General features: G+C 39.9%; 1 pseudogene; it reads left to right on the top strand.

Moving 5' to 3' along the window:
* Positions 1 to 292: 292 nt before the first annotated feature.
* LOC132501847 (small ribosomal subunit protein uS15-like) lies at positions 293 to 732 on the top strand (annotated as a pseudogene).
* The last annotated feature ends 19801 nt before the right edge of the window (positions 733 to 20533 follow it).

Here is a 20533-nt window from a genome sequence, read left to right as displayed (position 1 = left end):
AACCAAGACCCAATGCAGCCAAATAAATAAATAAAATCCTTTAAAAAATTTTTTAAAAATAAAGTAGACTTAAATTGGTTGTAAATGTGTATTGTAAACCCTAGGGCAAACATTTTTTTAAATTTTAAAAAGTATAATTAATGTGCTAAGAGAAAATGGAATAATATAAAATGCTCAATTAAAAACAGGAGGCAGGATGGGAGGAAGCAGGACTGTGTGAGGTCACTTCCTGTGTGCAGGGTGGCTTCCTGCCTCCCACCCTTGCTCTCTTTTTGGCTGCCCTCGTGGTTGCATGCAGGCCCCTGGGAAGGGCCTGTCCCAGTGGGCTCTGGCCTACCACCGCAGCAATCTCACCTGGCTGAAGTTAACTTCTGACAACAGGTAGGAGCAGATCTACAAACTGGCCAAGAAGGGCCTGCCTCAGGATGATCCTGAGAGTCTCACATGGTGTTGTTTTATGACAGACAATAAAATCTTGAGAATTCTTAAGTCCAAAGGACTTCCTCCTGATTGTCCTGAGTACCTCTAACATTTAATTAAGAAAGTTGTTGCTGTTTGGAAGCATCTTCAGAGAAACAGAAAGGATAAAGATGCTAAATTCCTTCTGATTCTGATTAAGAGCTGCATTCACAGGTTGGCTCAATACTGTAAGACCAAACCAGTCCTCCCCTCACGCCCCCCCCACCAATTTGGAAATACTAGTTATCCACAGCCTCTGCCCTGGTTGCATAAATTTGTCCATGTACTCAAGCAATAAAATCATTGTTTAACTAGGAAAAAAAAAAAAAACAGAAGGAAAAAGAGGGGAAGACAAGAAACAAGGGACAAGTGCAATGACTAGAAAACAGTTGCAAATATGGTAGATATTAATCCAATTATATCAATAATCATTTTAAATATGAATGATCTAAATACACCAATTAAAAGACAGAGACTGATTGGGCTTTCCTGGTGGCGCAGTGGTTGAGAGTCCGCCTACCGATGCAGGGGACACGGGTTCGTGCCCCGGTCCGGGAGGATCCCACGTGCTGCGGAGCAGCTGGGCCCGTGAGCCATGGCCGCTGAGCCTGCGCATACAGAGCTTGTGCTCCGTAATGGGAGGGGCCGCAACAGTGAGGGGCTCGCGTACCGCAAAAAAAAAAAAAAAAAGACAGAGACTGAAAGGGTATATAAAAGCCATGTTTTCTCTAAGAAGCCCACTTTAAATGTAAAGGCACATACAGATTGAAAGTAAAGGGATAGAGAAAGATATACCATGGTGACACTAATCTAAAGAAAACTGGAGTAGCTGTATTAGTTTCAGACAAAGCTGACTTCAGAAAGAGGAAAATTATCATGGCACTATCAATAATATTAACAATAATATCCTTGATATAAATATCAAAAATATCAAGGAGAATTATTAATGATAAAGGGGTTAATTCTCCAAGGAAACATAAAAATCCTGAATGTGTGGGTGCCTAACAACAGGGCGTCAAAATATGTGAGGCAAAAACTGATGGACTGCAAGGAGAAGTAGAGGAAGCCACTATTATAGTTGGAGATATGAACACCCCTCTATTAGTAACTGACAGATCCAATAGGCAGAAAATCAGTAAGGATACAGTTGAACTGAACAGCATCATTAATCAACTGGATTTAACTGACATTTATAGAATACTTTATCCAGAAACAGCAGAATACACATTCTTCTCAAGCTTACGTGGGACATACACCAAGATAGTCCACATTCAGTGCCATAAAACACACATTAACAAATTTAAAAGAATAGAAATCATACAAAGTATCCTCTCACACAGAGGAAGTAAGCTAGAAATCAATAACAGAAAGATAAATAGAAATCCCCAAATATTTGGAGATTAAACAACACACTTCTAAATAACACATCAGTCAAAGAATATCTCAAAAAATGTTTTAAATATTTTGAACTAAATGAAAATACAACTTATCAAAATCTGTGAGAGGCAGTGAAAGCAATGCTAAGAGAGAAATTTATAGCATTGAATTCATATATTAGAAACAGAGAAAGATTTAAAAATAATAATCTAAGCCTCCAATTTAGGACAGTTAGAGAAAGAAAAACAATATAAACCTAAAGCAAGCAGACTATATATTATATATGCAGAAATCAATGAAATTTAAAACAGGAAAATAATAGAGAAAATCAGTGAAATCAAAAGCTGGTTCTTTGAAAAGATCACTATTTGCCTTTGGATCTCCGAAGAAGACATACAGATGGACAACAGGTACATGAAAAGATGCTGAACATCATTAATTATTAGAGAAATGTGAATCAAAACTACAATGAGGTATCACTTCACACCAGTCAGAATTGCCATCATTGAAAAGTCTACAAATAATAAATGCTGGAGAGGGTGTGGAGGAAAGGGAACCCTTCTACACTGTAGGTGGGAATGTAAATTGGTGCAACCACTCTGGAAAACAGTATGAAGGTTCCTTAAAAAACTGAAAATAGAGTTACCATATTATCCTGCACTCCTAGGCCTATATCTGGAGAACATGCTAACTCAAAAGATACACGTACCCCAATATTCATAGCAGCACTATTTACAATGGCCAAGACATGGAAGCAGCCTAAGTGTTCATCAACAGATAAATGGATAAAGAAGATGTGGTACACACACACACACACACACACACACACACACATACATACATATGGACTTCCCTGGTGGCACAGTGGTTAAAACTCCGCGCTCTCAATGCAGGGGTCCCAGGTTCAATCCCTGCTCAGGGAACTAGATCCCACATGCATGCCACAACTAAAAGTTTGCATGTCACAACTAAGGAGCCGCCTGCCGCAACTAAGACCTGGAGTAACCAAATAAATAAAATTAAAAAATATTGGACTTCCCTCGTGGCACAGTGGTTAAGAATCCATCTGCCAATTCAGGGGACACGGGTTCAAGACCTGGTTCAGGAAGATCCCACATGCCACAGACCAACTAAGTCTGTGTGCCACAATACCTAACCTGCACTCCAGAGCCCGCAAGCCACAACTACTGAGCCCTCGTCCCACAACTACTGAAACCTGTGTGCCTAGAGCACATGCTCCACAGCAAGAGAAGCCACTGCAATGAGAAGCCCATGCACTGGCAACAAGAGAAGCCCCCACTCGCCACAACTAGAGAAAAGCCCGCACGCAGCAACGAAGACCCAACGCAGCCAAAAATAAATTAATTAATTAAAAACATAGATAGATAGATAGATAGATAAACACACACACACACACACACACACACACACACACACACACACACTGGAATATTACTCAGCCATAAAAAAGAATGAAATCTTGCCGTTTGCAGCAACATGGAGGGACCTAGAGATGATCATATTAAGTGAAGTAAGTCAGAAAAAGACAATCATACAATATCACTTACAAGTGGAATCTAAAAAAATGATATAAATGAACTAATTTACAAAACAGAAACAGACTCACAGACATAGAAAACAAACTTACGGTTACAAAACCATAACCATATGGTTGTGGGGGGTTGGCAGGGGACAGGGAAGAGATAAATTAGGAGTTTGGGATTAACGTATACACACTACTACATATAATATAGATAAACAACAAGGACCTACTGCAAAGCACAGGGAACTATATTCAATATCTTGCAATAACTTATAATGGAAAAGAATCTGAAAAATAATATGTATATATTCAATTATATGTATAACTGAATCACTTTGCTGTACACCTAAAACTAATACAACATTGTAAATTAACTATACCTCAATTTTTAAAAATGGTTTAAAAATATATTTGCCTTGGGAGTGTTTCTTTTTTAAACGGTCCTGTCTCTTTACCAAAGGACAATTTATATACCATAAACTTACCCATTGTAAGTGTACAGTTATATCAGTACTTCCAATAGAATTTGTACATGGTAGAAATGTTCTGTGATAAGCAAAGTCTAATCAGCAGCACTAGCCACCCAAAATGTGGCTAGTGTAACCTAGAAAATATATTTTTAAATATTTTTTATTGAGGTAAAATTCATGCTATATAAAATTTGCCATTTTAACCATTTTAAAGTGTACAATTCACTGGTATTTATTATTTTCACAGTGTTACATAACCATCTCTATCTAGTTCCAAAATATTTCATCACCCCAAAAGAAAACTCCACACCCATCAAGCAGTAACTCCTCCTATCCCCTTCCCCCACCCCTTAGCAACCTGTAATCTGCTTTCTGTCTCTTTAGATTTGCCTATTCTGGATATTTCATATAAATGGAGTCATACAATATGTGACTCTTTGTATCTGACTTCTTTCACTTAGCATAATGTTTTCAAGGTTCATCCATGTTGCAGCGTGTGCCAGTATTCCATTTTTTTATAGATGTACCACAGTTTTTTTATCCATTCGTCAGTTGATGGACATTTGGGTTGTTTCCACCTTTTGGTTATTGTAAATAGTGCTGGTATGAAAATTCATACCAACTTTTGTTTGAATATCTGTTTTCAGTTCTTTTGGGTATATATGTAGGAGTGGAATTGTTTGGACATGTGATAATTCTAAGTTTAACTTTTTAAAGAAACTGCCAACATGTTTTCCTCAGCAGCTCTATTACTTTACATTCCCAGGAGCAATGTACAATGATTCCAGTTTCTCTGCATCCTCATCAACACTTGTTCTTTTATTTTCTTTTCTTTTTTTAAATTACAGCTATCCTAGTGAGTGTGAAGTAGCATCTCATTGTGGTTCTGATGTGCATTTCTCTGGTGACTAATTATGCTGAGCACCTTTCATGTGCTTATTGGCCAGCTGTATGTCATCTTTGGAGAAATGTCTCTTTGGTTCTTTGCCCATTTTGGAATTGGGTTGTTTGTCTTTTTGTTATTCAGTTGCAAGAATTCTTTATGTGTTCTGGATATTCCTTATCAAATATATGATTTGCAAATATTTTCTCCCATTCTGTTTGTTGTTTTTTCACTTTTCATGGTGTCCTTTTGTTCACATTTTTAATTTTTATGCCAAATTTATCTATTTTTTCTTTTGTTACTTGTACTTTTGATGTCATATCTCAAACTCGATTGCCAAAGCAAAGGTTATAAAGATTTACTCATATATTTTCTTCTAAGAGTTTTATTGTTTTAGCCCTTACATTTAGGTCTTTGGTTTATTTTGAGTTAATATTCATATATGGTGTAAGGTAGGGATCCAACTTCACTCTTTTGCATGTGGCTATTCAGTTGCCCCAGAATGATTTGTTGAAGAGATTATTATTTCCTTATTGAAAGGTCTTGGCACCATTTAATTGACCGTAGGTTTATGGATTTATTTCTGGACACTCAATTCTATTCCTCTGAATAATACAATTTTAATAAATTTAAACTTAAATAGCCATATGTGCCTAGTGGCAACCATATTGGAGAGCACAAAATTAGGTGAGTTTTAGTTAATTCAGTTGTGCAACCATCACCACAATCCAGATTTAGAACACTTCCATCATGGGATTCTTCTTTTTTTAAATAATTAATTAATTAATTAATTTGGCTGCATTGGGTCTTCATTACTGCACGCGGGCTTTTTCTAGTTATGGCGAGCGGGGGCTACTCTTCGTTGTGGTGCACGGGCTTCTTATTACAGTGGCTTCTCTTGTTGCAGAGCACAGGCTCTAGGCTGCGGGCTTCTGTAGTTGTGGCATGCGGGCTCTGTAGTTGTGGCTCGTGGGCTCTAGAGCACAGGCTAAGTAGTTGTGGCACACAGGCTAGTTGCTCCGCAGCATGTGGGATCTTTCTGGACCAGGGCTCGAACCCGTGTCCCCTGCTTTGGCAGGCAGATTCTTAACCACTGCACCACCAGGGAAGCCCCATCATGGGATTCTTTATAATTTTTAGTTTCTGTTACTTCTTTCCACTTACGATTTTTTAGTTTTACTCCAATTAAGTTTTGACTATGATCCAGCCTTTAGGTATATGTATAATTTTTATGTTAGTAGAATTCATAAACTTTTGGATTAACTTGTTGGCTATTTTTCCTTTTGACTGTTAATTGACATCAGGGCAAAAAGAAAATGAGAATTTTGCTTAAGAATGGAGGTCGGGTGGAAAAGAGAGGAAATTTGGGAGTAGAGGGCATATCATGGGAAAGGTGATAGAGGGGACATCAGGAACACAATGGACACAACCAGGCCCACTTTTCCAGGGTCAGATCAAGAAGGGGAAAGATCATTAGGGAGAAATCTCTCCTAGCCAGGGTTCTTTTGGTAAATGTTCACTCTTTAGGGGATAAAATGTCCAATATTTCATTTTTTTCCCTCCCTCCCTCTGTTCTCTTCTGAGATGGTGAACTGGCTTACAGAGGAGGAGTATCACTTACATGACCACATGGCAGTGGAGGCACTGGGACCCATATGATGTCTTCTGGCTCCTTACTGGCCTTGGCTGTAAAGTGACTCAATCAGACAGTTTTCTGAACTGGAGACAACTGAAGAAAAGCTAGTCCTGTCTGGCTATTGTGGTTGATATGCTGGCGACCATAAATGGATCCCCATCACCACAACTATGTGTTCTTGGTCCTAATGTTCCCCACCTCTGAATTTCTCTTTATTCTATCTCCAATTCTTCCCCAGTCCGCTGAAGCTCCTAGCCCTAGCCCTCTCCTTTACCTCCCAACATGGTGGCACTGATGGTCCCTGGGCTTCTTTGCCTAGGGCAGCAAGTTTGGGTAGAAGTATACTTCACATTATGGAAGGAATTGTATAGTCTGGACTTCCCAGGTGGCGCAGTGGTTAAGAATCTGCCTGCCAATACAGGGGACACGGATTCAATCCCTGGCCCGGGAAGATTCCACATGCCGCGGAGCAACTAAGCCGGTGTGCCAGAACTGCTGAGGCTGTGTTCTAGAGCCTGTGAGCCACAACTACTGAGCCCTTGTGCCACAACTACTGAAGGCTGCAAGCCTAGAGCCCATGTTCCACAGCAGGAGAAGCCACCGCAATGAGAAGCCCAGGCACCACAACGAAGAGTAACCCCCACTCGCCGCAACTAGAGAAAGCCCAGGCGCAGCAACAAAGACCCAATGCAGCCAAAAATAAATAGATAAAATAAATAATAATAATAAAAAAAGAGGGCTTCCCTGGTGGCGCAGTGGTTGGGAGTCCGCCTGCCGATGCAGGGGACGCGGGTTCGTGCCCCGGTCCGGGAGGATCCCACATGCCGCGGAGCGGCTGGGCCCGTGAGCCATGGCCGCTGAGCCTGCGCGTCCGGAGCCTGTGCTCCGCGACGGGAGAGGCCACAGCAGTGAGAGGCTCGCGTACCGCAAAAAAAAAAAAAAAAAGAAAAGAAAGAAAGAAATAGTATGGTCTGAGTCCTTCAGGTTAGTCATTGATGTGTAAAGTAATTTAGAAAGTCTTTCATCTTCTCACGACACCAGGTTTTCACCACAATTTTTTTTTACTGGAAAAACAGCTGAGTAATGATTTTTTAAAGCAGGTATCCATCCTTCTTCTGAAGCTCTGAAACCTATTGCTACAGTGGATGGCAAGTCCCATGAGAGCAAGATTTAGAGGATATAGAAATATATACGACAATATCAATATATCTATCTATATCTATATCTATCTATCTATCTATCTATCTATCTCTCTATATATATACACACATATATTTCCCCTGTGTTATACTCTCTCTTCTCCATACGCTCCATAAAAGAAAGACCTTGTACACCTTTTTTACTTCTGCACCCGACCTCCTACAATAGTGCATGGCATATAAGAAGGGCATACAAGTTTTCTGGATGGATGGGTGAATGAATGGGGTACAACTGCATCCTGCATTAGTTCAGTGTGACTAAATTTAGGAAGGAAATTATGCTGCTAATAAAAAACTAAGCAGAAATGAGTTTCAAATCACCTAATTGTTTTGTTTGCTCATGCCACTATTTTCTCTGAGTCCAGAATTAACTGTTTCATCTAGTTATTGATCAATGTTACAAAAAGCTAATGCTAATACAAATAATTCTTCAATATCTGCCCTCACCAAGGGGAACTGCTACACACATAATTCAAATGCTCAGATAAATGTGTACCTGATGTGCATATGTTTTTAGGTTGAGGAATTTCTGGCCTTAAGTTTAATTTTAAGCAGTCAGACTTGGTCTTACACATTACATATTTTCATTAACACTATTGCTGCCTAGAGAAAAAATTTCCCTCTATTGAGTTGCTATGAGTAATTCAAAATTTTTTGATTCTGAAAGTAATATGAACTTACTGTAGAAAATTTGAAAATTGACAAGAACTTTTGCTTGTTTTGCTGAGTTGGTGGTGGATGTATGCATATTTGGAGAAGCCATTTTTTCTGTATAAAAAAGGAGAGAGATTCTGAGGCCTGAGATGTGGAAGATCTGGAAGTGAGGAAGCCAGAAATCAGCCTATCTAGGTACCAGCTTGTCTAAGTGCTACCCAGGAAAGGACAACAAAAAGGAAACCTTGTTTGGCTTGTAGCTGGAGAGAAGGGAGGGATGAAGCATATATTAGTCAGGGTTCTTCAGAAAATCAGAACCAATGGGAGATATATAAATAGACTTATTAGGAGGAATTGCCTCACACAGTTATGGAGGCTGAGAAGTCCTATTTGCCATCTGTAAGCTGGAGACCCAGGAAAGCTGGTGATGTAATTCCAGTCCAAGTCAAAAGGCCTGAGAACCAGGAGAACTGATGGTATACCTTTTAGTACAGTTCAAAGGCCTGAACCAGAGAGCCAATGGAGTAAGTTCCAGTGCCAGGGCAGGAGACTACCTATGTCCAGCTCAAGTAGTCAGGCAGAGAGAGCAAATTCTCCCTTCCTTCACCTTTTTGTTCTATTCAGACCCTCAACAGATTACATAATTGGAAAGGGAATCTGCTTTATTCAGTCTAGGGATTCAAATGCTAATCTCTTCCGGAAACACCTTCACAGACACACCTAGAAATAATGTTAACTGGATATCTGGACATCCCATGGCCCAGTCAAGTTGACACATAAAATTAGCCATCACAAGGCACACCTGAAGGAAATATATGAAGGGTTGTGAACTGTACAGTGTAAAACTCTCCTCTGTCTTCTTATAAAATCTTGAGTACAAATCAACTCTTGGTCCTAATGGAATCCTCCTGGGGGACAAAAGAGATATTGAGTCCTATTTAGCAACAGGTTGCAGGCTATGACAGAACCATATTAGCCATAGGGACTAATACGGAAAAATCTTAAAAGAAGAAAATGTAAACGCTCTAATTCCACTTCACAACAATGACCTTTATTGACCTTGTGGTATGTTTCTTACCTTCTTTTGCATATGTATGTATATATATGTTTGTGAGTATACATATGCAATAAAATTGGGACTGTATTGTATAAATAGTTTTCTGTTCTACAGTTTTTACCTTACATTAAATCATGACTATTGAATATTATTAAATATTCTTCAAAAACATGATATTTACTGCCTGCGTAATAGTTCATCAATACAGATATACTAAAGTTATTTCATTACATCTCTATTATAGATATTTATCCGTTTCCAACTTTTTATTATTACAAGAACTCTAGCATGAATATCTTTTAATGTAAATCTACATGGGCATCTATAATTCTTTTCTTAGGGTCGAGTTTAGCCAGTCAAAGGGCATGAAGCTTTTTGACTCTTGATCTATTCTGCCATTTTTCCAAAACACCTTTCAAAGTGCATGATTTACACTGTCACTAGCACAAAAACAGAAAGATTATTTTCACCTGTTTTTGTAGTTTGTATAAATGAAATCACAAGGTGTGTTCTCTTTTGAGTCTGGTTTCTTTTCCACAATACACGTTTGTGAGATTCATTCATATTGTTGCATACAGTTGCTGATTGTTTCTTCTTATTGCTGTTAGAGTTCCATTGTGTGACTATACCACAATTTATTTATCCATTGATGAGCATTTGGGCATTTTCCCATTCGGCATTATTATAAATAGTGCTGCTCTGACGTGTCTTTTGGAGTATACATGTCCACTTTTCTGTGTTTAGTTACCTAGAAGTAGAATTGCTGAGTATACACATATTTAACTTTAATAGATAATGTCAAAATTGTTTCTGAAGTGGTCATAACCAATTTACATCCCATCAGCAAGGTGCGTGAGTTACAGTTGCTTCACATCCTTACCAATGTTTAGTATTGTTAGTGGTTTTTTCTTTTTAACATATTTATTGGAGTATAATTGCTTTACAATGTTGTGTTAGCTTCTTCTGTATAACAAAGAAAATCAGCTATATGTATACATATATCCCCTCCCTCTTGCATCTCACTCCCACCCTCCCTATCCCACACCTCTAGGTGGTCACAAAGCACCGAGCTGATCTCCCTGTGCTGCTTCCCACTAGCTATCTATTTTACACTTGGTAATGTATATATGTCAATGCTACTCTCTCACTTCGTCCCAGCTTATGCTTCCCCCCCCGCCCCCGTATCCTCAAGTCCATTCTCTACATCTGTGTCTTTATTCCTGTCCTGCCCCTACGTTCATCAGAACCTTTTTTTTTTTTTAGATTCCATATATATGTGTTAGCATACAGTATTTGTTTTTCTCTTTCTGACTTACTTCACTCTGTATGACAGACTCTAGGTCCATCCATCTCACTACAAATAACTCAGTTTCATTTCTTTTTATGGCTAATATTCCATTGTATATATGTGCCATATCTTCTTTATCCATTCATCTGTCAATGGACACTTAGGTTGCTTCCATGTCCTGGCTATTGTAAATAGAGCTGCAATGAACATTGTGGTACATGACTCTTTTTGAATTATGGTTTTCTCAGGGTATATGCCCAGTAGTGGGATTGCTGGGTCGTATGGTAGTTCTATTTTTAGTTTTTTAAGGAACCTCCATGCTGTTCTCCATAGTGGCTGTATCAATTTACATTCCCACCAACAGTGCAAGAGGGTTCCCTTTTCTCCACACCCTCTCCAGCATTTATTGTTTGTAGAATTTTTGATGACGGCCATTCTGACCAGTGTGAAGTGATACCTCATTCTGGTGGGTATGTAACACTATCTCATTGTGGTTTTAATTTGAGTTTTCCTGATGACTAATATTGAGTGCCTTTTCATATGTTTAGTAGCCATTTAGATATACTCTTTTGTGAAGTATCTGTTCAAATTTTTGCTCTTTTTTTTGTATCCAGTAAGTTGGATACATGAATGCAAATATCTTTTCCCACTCTATGGGTTCTCTTTTTACTTTCTCAATGGTATCTTTCCATGAACAGCAGTTTTTAATTTTAATATGGTTAATTTATCAATTTTTTCTTTAGTGATTAGTGCTTTTCGTGACTGTTTAAATAATCTTTGCCCATTCCAAGATCATGAAAATTTTCTTCTATATTTTCCTCTGCAAGTTTTTTTCTTTCTCCTTCATATTTAGATTTGGAATCCATCTGGAGTTGTTTAATGTGTATGGTGTGAGGTAAGGGTTCAGATACATTTTATTCCATACAAATTGTCAATTCACTCCACACCATTGAATTGAAAAACCATCTTTTACCCTCTGCCTTACATTATTTATTGCCTTTGTTATAAATCAGGTGGCCATGCATACGTGGTTCTCTTTCTCCATTCTGTTCCAGTGGTTGATTGGTTTGTGTATTCTTGAATCAATATAATAATGTTTTAATTACTAGAATATCTGGCAGTTTAAGTTCTTCAGCTTGTTTTCAAGATTGCCTTGTTTGCCCACTTTTATAATGGGATACTAGGGAATTTTTTCTTATTGCTATGTAAAAATTTCTTACTTATAAAGTGTGTTCATCCTTGCCTGTTATATGTAATATAAATATCTTCCCATTTGTCATTTGACTTTTGATTTTATTTATAGTTTCTCTTGCCATAGTGTAGTATTAAATTCTTACAAACTAAAGTCTATTGATATTTTGTGATTTTCACCCCCAACTATTTTTACACTTACAAAGTTTTTCCCCAGTCCCCATGAAATTTAAATGTAACATTTATATTCAAAATATGGAGCATGTGTGACTACGCAAAAACAAATATCTTCTGCTTAAAATAATCAGTTGTCCTCTTTACGTTCTAGAGTAGGAAGATGAGGTTCAAGGAGGGAAAGAGGGGAGGCAGTACTGCTTAAAATTAGAAAATGAGGGGCTTCCCTGGTGGCACAGTGGTTGAGAGTCCGCCTGCCGATGCAGGGGACACGGGTTCGTGCCCTGGTCCAGGAGGATCCCACATGCCGCGGAGTGGCTGGGCCCGTGAGCCATGGCCGCTGAGCCTGTGCGTCCGGAGCCTGTGCTCCGCAACGGGAGAGGCCACAACAATGAGAGGCCCGCATACCGCAAAAAAAAAAAAAAAAAAAAAAAATTAGAAAATGAGAATTCCAAGAAAGCATTGGCTTACTTCCTTGAATCGCATCTGCATGGGTCAGTTACCCTTGGTAGAAAAATACTGTTGCCCCTATTTCATCTGATTTCTCTGGGCAGGTTATTGACCCAATCAGCAGAGTGGATTGCTATGTTAGTGTTAGGAGGAGCTGGTGGGTCTGGGTTCCAAGGGCTGAAGCTGAAGCTGACAGCTAGCCAGGATCAACCTGCTCCAGAAGTGATCAGCACTCATAATCAAGAGCCTGCTGGACAGGGCACTATCCTTGCCTTCAGAAGGACGGTCTCAACCCTATGACTCACAGGACGCTGCCTGGGAGCTACTGGCCAAATCAGTGAGGTTTGTAAATATGCTTGACCAAAACAGCAATGGCAGATCACAGAATTCCCTGTGTTTACCGTCTCTTCTGGAAGCACAAGGAGAAAGAAGGTAGTTTGGTTATTTGGTTTCTTTTTGACAAAACCAAACCATTGTAGTGATTATTAAGAGAGAGTAGAAGCCCAACCAATGAGGCAGAAATATGGTTTTCGTTCTAGCTTTATTTTCATCCTGTGCTCATTTTTTTGTCTGCAGGGGAAAAAAGGGGAAGCCATAAAACCCCTCTTGGCACTATGTGTGTTGTACTTAGTCTGTGGCCAAAGAGAGTTTTTTTTTTTGTTGTTGTTGTTTTTAATTAATTTATTTATTTATGTATTTTTGGCTGTGTTGGGTCTTTGTTTCTGTGCAAGAGCTTTCTCTAGTTGTGGCAAGCGGGGGCCACTCTTCATCGCGGTGCGTGGGCCTCTCACTATCGCAGCCTCTCTTGTTGCGGAGCACAGGCTCCAGACGTGCAGGCTCAGTAGTTGTGGCTCACAGGCCTAGTTGCTCCACGGCATGTGGGATCTTCCCAGACCAGGGCTCGAACCCGTGTCCCCTGCATTAGCAGGCAGATTCTCAACCACTGCACCACCAGGGAAGCCCCAAAGAGAGTTTTATGGGAAAGTTTGCTGTGGTCCAGTGAAGCATTTTCTCTTTCATCATTTTAAAAACAAAAACAAAAACATTAACTAAAACAAAATCTCTCATCTCCTCCCACAAAAAGAAAAAGAAGAAGGAGAAGGAGAAGAAGAAGTAGAAGAAGTAGAAGGAGGAGGAGGAGGAGGAGGAGGTGGAGGTGAAGGAGAAGGAGAAGGAGGAGGAGGAGGGGAAGGAGAAGAAGAAGAAGGAGAAGGAGAAGGAGAAGGAGAAGGAGAAGGAGAAGGAGAAGGAGAAGGAGAAGAGGAAGGAGAAGAAGAAGGAGAAGAAGAAGAAGAAGAAGAAGAAGAAGAAGAAGAAGAAGAAGAACGAGGAGAAAAGAAAATGAAAAACCCACAGAGCCATAGAGCTGCTTGCCTTACTATAATTAATTTTTTATAATTTGTCCTTCCTCAAAATTAATGCATAGGACTGATTGCAGTTATGAAACATTGAAAACTTTTGCTTTCCAGCTACTTAATGTTCTGTTCAGATATCCTTGGAGGAAAGCCAAAAGGGATTAAAATCTTCTGAAACACTAAAAGATGATTATCTTCTTTGGCTCTCCTGTTTGACTTTAAATCTTTAGCTTTCAAAAAAGCTAGAATAAACCAGTTTAGATGGTGAAAGCTTTTCTCCTTCTTCTTAAAATTATATTAAATTATGTTCCTGTATTCACCTACAATCTCATATTTGAGATTAACTGCAATAAACTGCAGCCTCTGTAGACTGTTGTTTTCACTGTACAGAGGGAGCTCTACTGCCCTTAGGTGAGTTCCCCATCTACTGTCTAAAACCTCAAAGTTCATACTGGAGTTTCACCTTTTAATGAGATTTTCCTGGGATAAAATGCTATTACTCTTAAAGGTTCATACTAATTATTACCTCAGCATGAATGACTTTACCTTCTCTCCAGAGCTAGCTTTGACAGGAAGAAGTTACATGCTCTGCTGGGAGCCAGTCTCAGCTGAGGTGGGCTGAGGAGGGAGATGGAAGGAGCGGGGAGAAGGTACAGAAAGAACTTTCACGCAACCAGGAAACAGGCACAATGCAGCCTAGCGCACACCCCTTCAAAAACACACCTTTGTTTTATGCTTCCTTTCTTTTTCTAACAAGATAAGTGAACTTTTTCTCGGTAAGGATAAAGTTGGGGTAAGGATTGAAAACCATATTTTGGAAAGGGAAAGACTAGGAAAATGGGAGACAAGGAGGCATCTCCTGGGAGGAGTCACACACTCAGGGTCCCTCAAGACTGAGAAGTCATCTTGCACTGGCTCTACAGAGGGAGCCAAAGGCTTTCAGAGATTGTGTTAAGACCTCACCCTGACCCAGCTGCTCAGCCAGTCAGCTCTTCAAGTGTTTGGACCTAGTTTGTCTTTGGATCTAGGCAAAGGCAAAAGTCATATCACTTCTACCGATATGAGAGAAGTTTTCATACATCTGACTCACTCTCAACTTCTATGAAACAATTGACCTTCTGTAAGAAACAACTGATTTCTAATCGGATCTTTCCTAGAAAACCCAGATTACAAGAATATTTATAAACTAGGTTAAAGGTGTTTAGTTAATTATATCCTAAATAAGAGGAAAATACATTTGTTCTTCTCCTGAAACCAAATAAATATTAATGAACTAAGAAACGTTTCAAGATTCTCTTTTCAAAACACTAAAGTCATGATTTTTTAAAAGCTGAATTATGGACAAAAAGTCCATACAGTTTTGCATGTAGGTTCAGAAACTCTTTGACCCCATATAAAATACCTAGATGAATACAATGCTTTGTGCGTAGTAGGTATTCACTCAGCATTAATCAATTAAACACATCTATTGCTCCATTCCCTCTTATTCTGCTGTGTGTTTCTGAAGTCAAATGCGACCATTACCAAGAACTGTTACAGCCTCAGCTTTCCCAGAAACACAGTCCCCACAAGAATCAACTCAAACTAAAGAAGAACAGAAAAGAGTATGTAAACCTCTAGCATTTTTGGTTTTTGATCTCTATTCTGACCCCTGCCTGACTTCCTTTGTGACCAAGTCTGATTTATTCAAGGGCTTGGAACTATGTCCACTTTTTAAAGAAATGGGGATGAAATGAAATAAATTAACTCTTTCTAAAAAGACTAAAATTCCTGAAGCACTTACTGGTTCTAAAGACAAAATTAAGTTTCAAATAACTTTTTGAAGAATCAAGATGCTTTGAAGAGTAAATCTGACACTGAGCCCCACTCAAGTTAACAAAGAAAATGTCTTCTCCCTCTGCCTTCCCTGGAAACACAGCTCTGTCCCCTGCCTTGATCCAGTATTGCAAGGAAAAGGCTGACACCAAGATAAGAGACTAGAGGGAAAAAAGAAAAGAGAAAGTGGACAGACTAGTACATAACACTGCATACCTGAACACCATGGGGCCATATGTAACTTTCTATTTCTGGGAATTTGATCTCAGAACTCATTAGGGACCCCTATCCTCAACACCCTCATCTCGGGATTGGGAGGGAAGTTGCTTCACTTCCAAGTAGATCCCTAGCAACTTGTCCTGATATGTTTGGCAAAGCACAACTCCTTTCTTGACTATAAAGAACTGGTTGTAAATGTTAATATCTTGGTACAAAGCAGAGCTGTTTAGACCAAGTTTTGATAAAGCTAAAGTAGGATTCCATCCCCATTTAGGCCAGGAGTCACCAAACTTGTTCTGGAAAGGACCAGTCCATCTCCACTAATAAACTCTGCCTTTGTAGTGTGAAAACAGCCATAGACAATACATAAATAAGTGGGTATGGCCGTGTCCCAGTAAAACTTTATTTACAAAGATTATAAAGATGGAAGGCCTAGGTTTGGCCTACAGGTCATATTTTGCTGACCCTTGATTTAGGCTATAATAATAATGATAAATATAATAATAATAAATATAATAAGGATGAGTGCTTACCTCATTTCCTTATCACAATGACTCCCATAAGGTAAATAATTTTATATAAGGATGATATTGAAAATAATTAACAACTGATATGGCCAACCAATCAGAACAGAGCATTGGTGTATACTAGTTGAAAACCCACCTGCTATGATCACCCTTACATTAGAGATTTGGGAACTGGGGCTTAGAATAGGGTAGTAAATTGTCCTAGATTATACAAACAGTACACATAGTAGAGCTAGGGTTTTCTTACATGTGATCTGACTCCAGAAGCCACACTTGATATATGCTTCTAGAGGCCAGAGGGATTTTCAGTGAAACTGAAAGTTGCAATCTTGTTTCAATTTCTTAGTCACATCATGTCTGGCAAGGGCAATCCATTCATACCGTTTCCAAAAATATTCAAAACACAGGTGAGCATAGTTCTTTCGAAATATTTCAGTATGTTAATTGTTACATTGAAGATAACTTAAATCAAAAGGAAATGTGAATTCCTTTGGCTTTCTTGAAACTTTCCTTTTTTCTATCCCTATGGCTTATTCCCACACTTCCTTCTCCCTTCAGGTCTCTGCGCAACTGTTGCTTTATTGTGAAGCCTTCCTGACCACCAATAGATTAATAAAATAACAATACCTGCCCAGCATTTCCTATGCCTCTTGCCTTGCTTTATTTTTCTCCACTGCATTTAACACCACCTTACATACTGTATGTTGAATGTATTTATTTTTTATCTCCCCTAGTTAAAATGTAAGTGCCACAAAGTTAGGTGCTTTGTTGTGTTCGCTACTCTATCCTCAGCACCTAGAACAGCACTTGTTGAATGGCTGAATAAATACTGTTCGCAGTAGAAAGGCCACATGGTACAATAGTAACAACATTAGATTTAGAACCAGAGGTGGGTTGGAATCCCAGCTCAGCCACTTATTAGCTGTGTGACCTTGGACAAGCTAACCACTTGAAGACTCAGAGGCTGCGGGAAGAGCAAAGGTCCTGAGATTGGAGCATGCTAGTCAAGGCAGGGTGGCCAGAGTAGTGCAGCACAGAGAGAAGGCAGAACATGGTAAGAAATGAGACAGATAAAAGTTGACGGGCAGATGTGTAGGCTTGGTGAGATATTTTAAGGACTGAGTTTTGTTCTGAATGAGAAGTCAATCAGAGGGTATGATATAAAGGAATAACATCTGTTTTAAGTTTTACAAAGACTGCTTAAGGGCAAAGACAGAGGCAGAGACCAGTTAGGAGGCTACTGAAGTAATCCAGGTGGGAGATGATGGTGGCTTAGGCCAGATTAGTAGTAACGGAGGTGGTAAAAGATTGTCAGATTCTGAATATGTTTTGAAGATATAGCCAACAAGATTTGCTGATGTTTGGGTGGGGAATGTGAGGGGAGGAGAAGAGTCAATGATGACTCCAAGGACTGGGGGGAGGACTGTGGGAGGAGCAGGTATAGGATGCGGGAATCACAAATTTGCTTTTGGTCCAGTTAAATTTGAGAAGCCTATTTGATATCCAAGGAGAGATGTCAAGCTGTAAGTGGGATAAACAATTCTAGCATTCATGGGAGAGGTACAGGCTAGAGATATAAATTTGAGTATTGTCAACAGATAAGTCAGAAGTTTCTGTCCAGGCTGCTAATAAAAATCACCCAAGGATAGCTAGTGGGAAGCAGCCACATAAGCACAAAGCACAGGGAGATCAGCTTGGTGCTTTGTGACCACCTAGAGGGGTGGGATAGGGAGGGTGGGAGGGAGATGCAAAAGGGAAGGGATATGGGGATATATGTATACGTATAGCTGATTCACTTTGTTATACAGCAGAAACTAACACAACATTGTAAAGCAATTATACTCCAGTAAAGATGTTAAAAAAAAAAAAAGAGAATCACCCAAGGAGCCTTTTTAAAAAACTGTTTTAATTGTGGTAAAATGCATGTAACATAAAATTCATCATATTAACCATCTTTTAAAAAAAATACCTAGACTCCAACCCAGATCAATGGAATGAGAATTTCTTGGGGAAGGGACTGGGAACCATTTTTTTTTTTTTTTTTCTTTTTTGCGGTATGCGGGCCTCTCACTGTTGTGGCCTCTCCCGTTGCGGAGCACAGGCTCCGGATGCTCAGGCCCAGCGGCCATGGCTCACGGGCCCAGCCGCTCCGCGGCATATGGGATCCTCCCAGACCGGGGCACGAACCCGTATCCCCTGCATCGGCAGGCGGACTCTTAACCACTGCGCCACCAGGGAGGCCCTGGGAACCATATTTTTAACAAGTATATCAAGTGTTTAGACTTGGGAAAATAAAAAGAAACCATAAAGCAAATAGAAGAGGAACAATCTGTGAAATAGGAGGAAACCAGGCAAGTGGATATGTCCTCAAAGTCAAGTACAAAAAGTATTTCAAGAAGATGGTAATGAGGAACTTACCTGGTGGCGCAGTGGTTAAGAATCCACCTGCCAATGCAGGGGACACAGGTTTGAGCCCTAGTCTAGGAAGATCCCACGTGCCACGGAGCAACTAAGCCCGTGCGCCACAACTACTGAGCCTGCGCTCTAGAGCCCAAAAGCCACAACTACTGAGCCCACGTGCCACAACTACTGAAGCCTACATGCCTATAGAGCTCATGCTCTGCAGCAAGAAAAGCCACCACAATGAGAAGCCCACACACCGCAATGAAGAGTAGCCCCCCTCACCACAATTAGAGAAAGCCTGCGCCCAGCAACGAAGACCCAATGCAGCCAAAAATTAATTAATTAACAAATTGATATTTTTTTTCAAAAGAAGAAGATGGTAATGATAAACTGTGCCAAGCACTACTAATAGGTCAAATAATATGAGGACTGAAGAAAAATCTTTAAACTTAGCAAAATGTAGATAACCATTTTCCTTGACAACTCCTCTTGGGGTGAGTTAAAGAGAGATTTTATATTGATAGGCACCATCATATCATATTTATTTATATTAAAAATAATGTCTAGTAGTTGAAAATAGCACCTTTTGACATCAAAGCCCATTAGAAGTTTTCAACCCTGATATGTCTTGCTCATGCTTCACCCATGACTTAATAGTCAGGACAGGGTCAGTTGGTAATTTGGTCCCAGTCTGAGTCTCCTGCAGATGATATGGACCAGCATATTCTTCTCTGAGCTAGAATGAAAAAGGAATCCTTCAACTTGATTACCAAAGAGATGGGATAATAAACTCACCCAGCCATTCCTAGGAGCCAAGCCAAAGTAAGGCAAAAGAGGACCAAGTATAAATAGGACAAACCAAAACAGTCACTAAGAAAACAGAGCACTTCCTCTCTTTTTATTTGAGAAAATTCCCTCTTCTCTTCCCTCAACAACACCAAACAAATGCTTAACTTACATAATGCTTTAAAAGTTAACTAATTTGGCCTATGCCAGACTCTGAAACAAAAAGAATTCAAAGACTTGAGCTGTCCATTGAGAAATATCTGCTGCTCAAGCTCAAGTCCATGTCTTCCAGATGTTTCCTCCTGTCCTCCAGAGTCACTTCCTTCTTGCTGACCCTGAATCTGCCCTCAATTTATTCATGAATCTGGTTGGAGGCATCCACGAATTATCAAGAGCCTTTCTCCAACCCATGCTAAGGAGCTAATGCTTTTTCCCACCTTACTTCCATTCCCAAGGGACAGAAGCTCTGATGAGGAACAGGGATGAAATCAAGGATACACGTAGAACATAATGTGGGGACCATATAAGGAGGTGATGTCAAAATTCTTATCCTCTGTGTTATTCACTCATTTCTTCCTCTTTACCTCATCTGCATGCTGTATATCAAACAGGCACCTAGGGGTGCTTCCTGCTTCTGGAATAGGATTCAGGAGGAGACATATAGACTTCTCTATAGGGCCAAGAGGTCTTCAACAGCGATTCTGTCCCACCCAGTTCATCAGAACAGGAGATAAGATTGGGACCTGGGAGACTTCCCTGGTGGCACAGTGGTTAAGAATCCGCCTGCCAATGCAGCGGACATGGGTTTGAGCCCTGGCCCAGGAACATCCCACACGCCACGGAGCAACTAAGCCCATGCGCCACAACTACTGAGCCTGTGCTCTAGAGTCTGCGAGCCATAACTACTGAGCCCGTGTGCCACAAATACTGAAGCCTGCGCACCTAGAGCTCATGCTCCACAACAAGAGAAGCAACCGCAATAAGAAGCCCACACACTGCAACGAAGAGTAGCCCCTGCTCGACGCAGCTAGAGAAAGTTCATGAGCA

Source organism: Mesoplodon densirostris, chromosome 14 (assembly GCF_025265405.1).
Source record: "Mesoplodon densirostris isolate mMesDen1 chromosome 14, mMesDen1 primary haplotype, whole genome shotgun sequence".
NCBI classification, from domain to species: Eukaryota; Metazoa; Chordata; class Mammalia; order Artiodactyla; family Ziphiidae; genus Mesoplodon; species Mesoplodon densirostris.
This window is presented reverse-complemented; position numbering and strand designations above follow the sequence as displayed.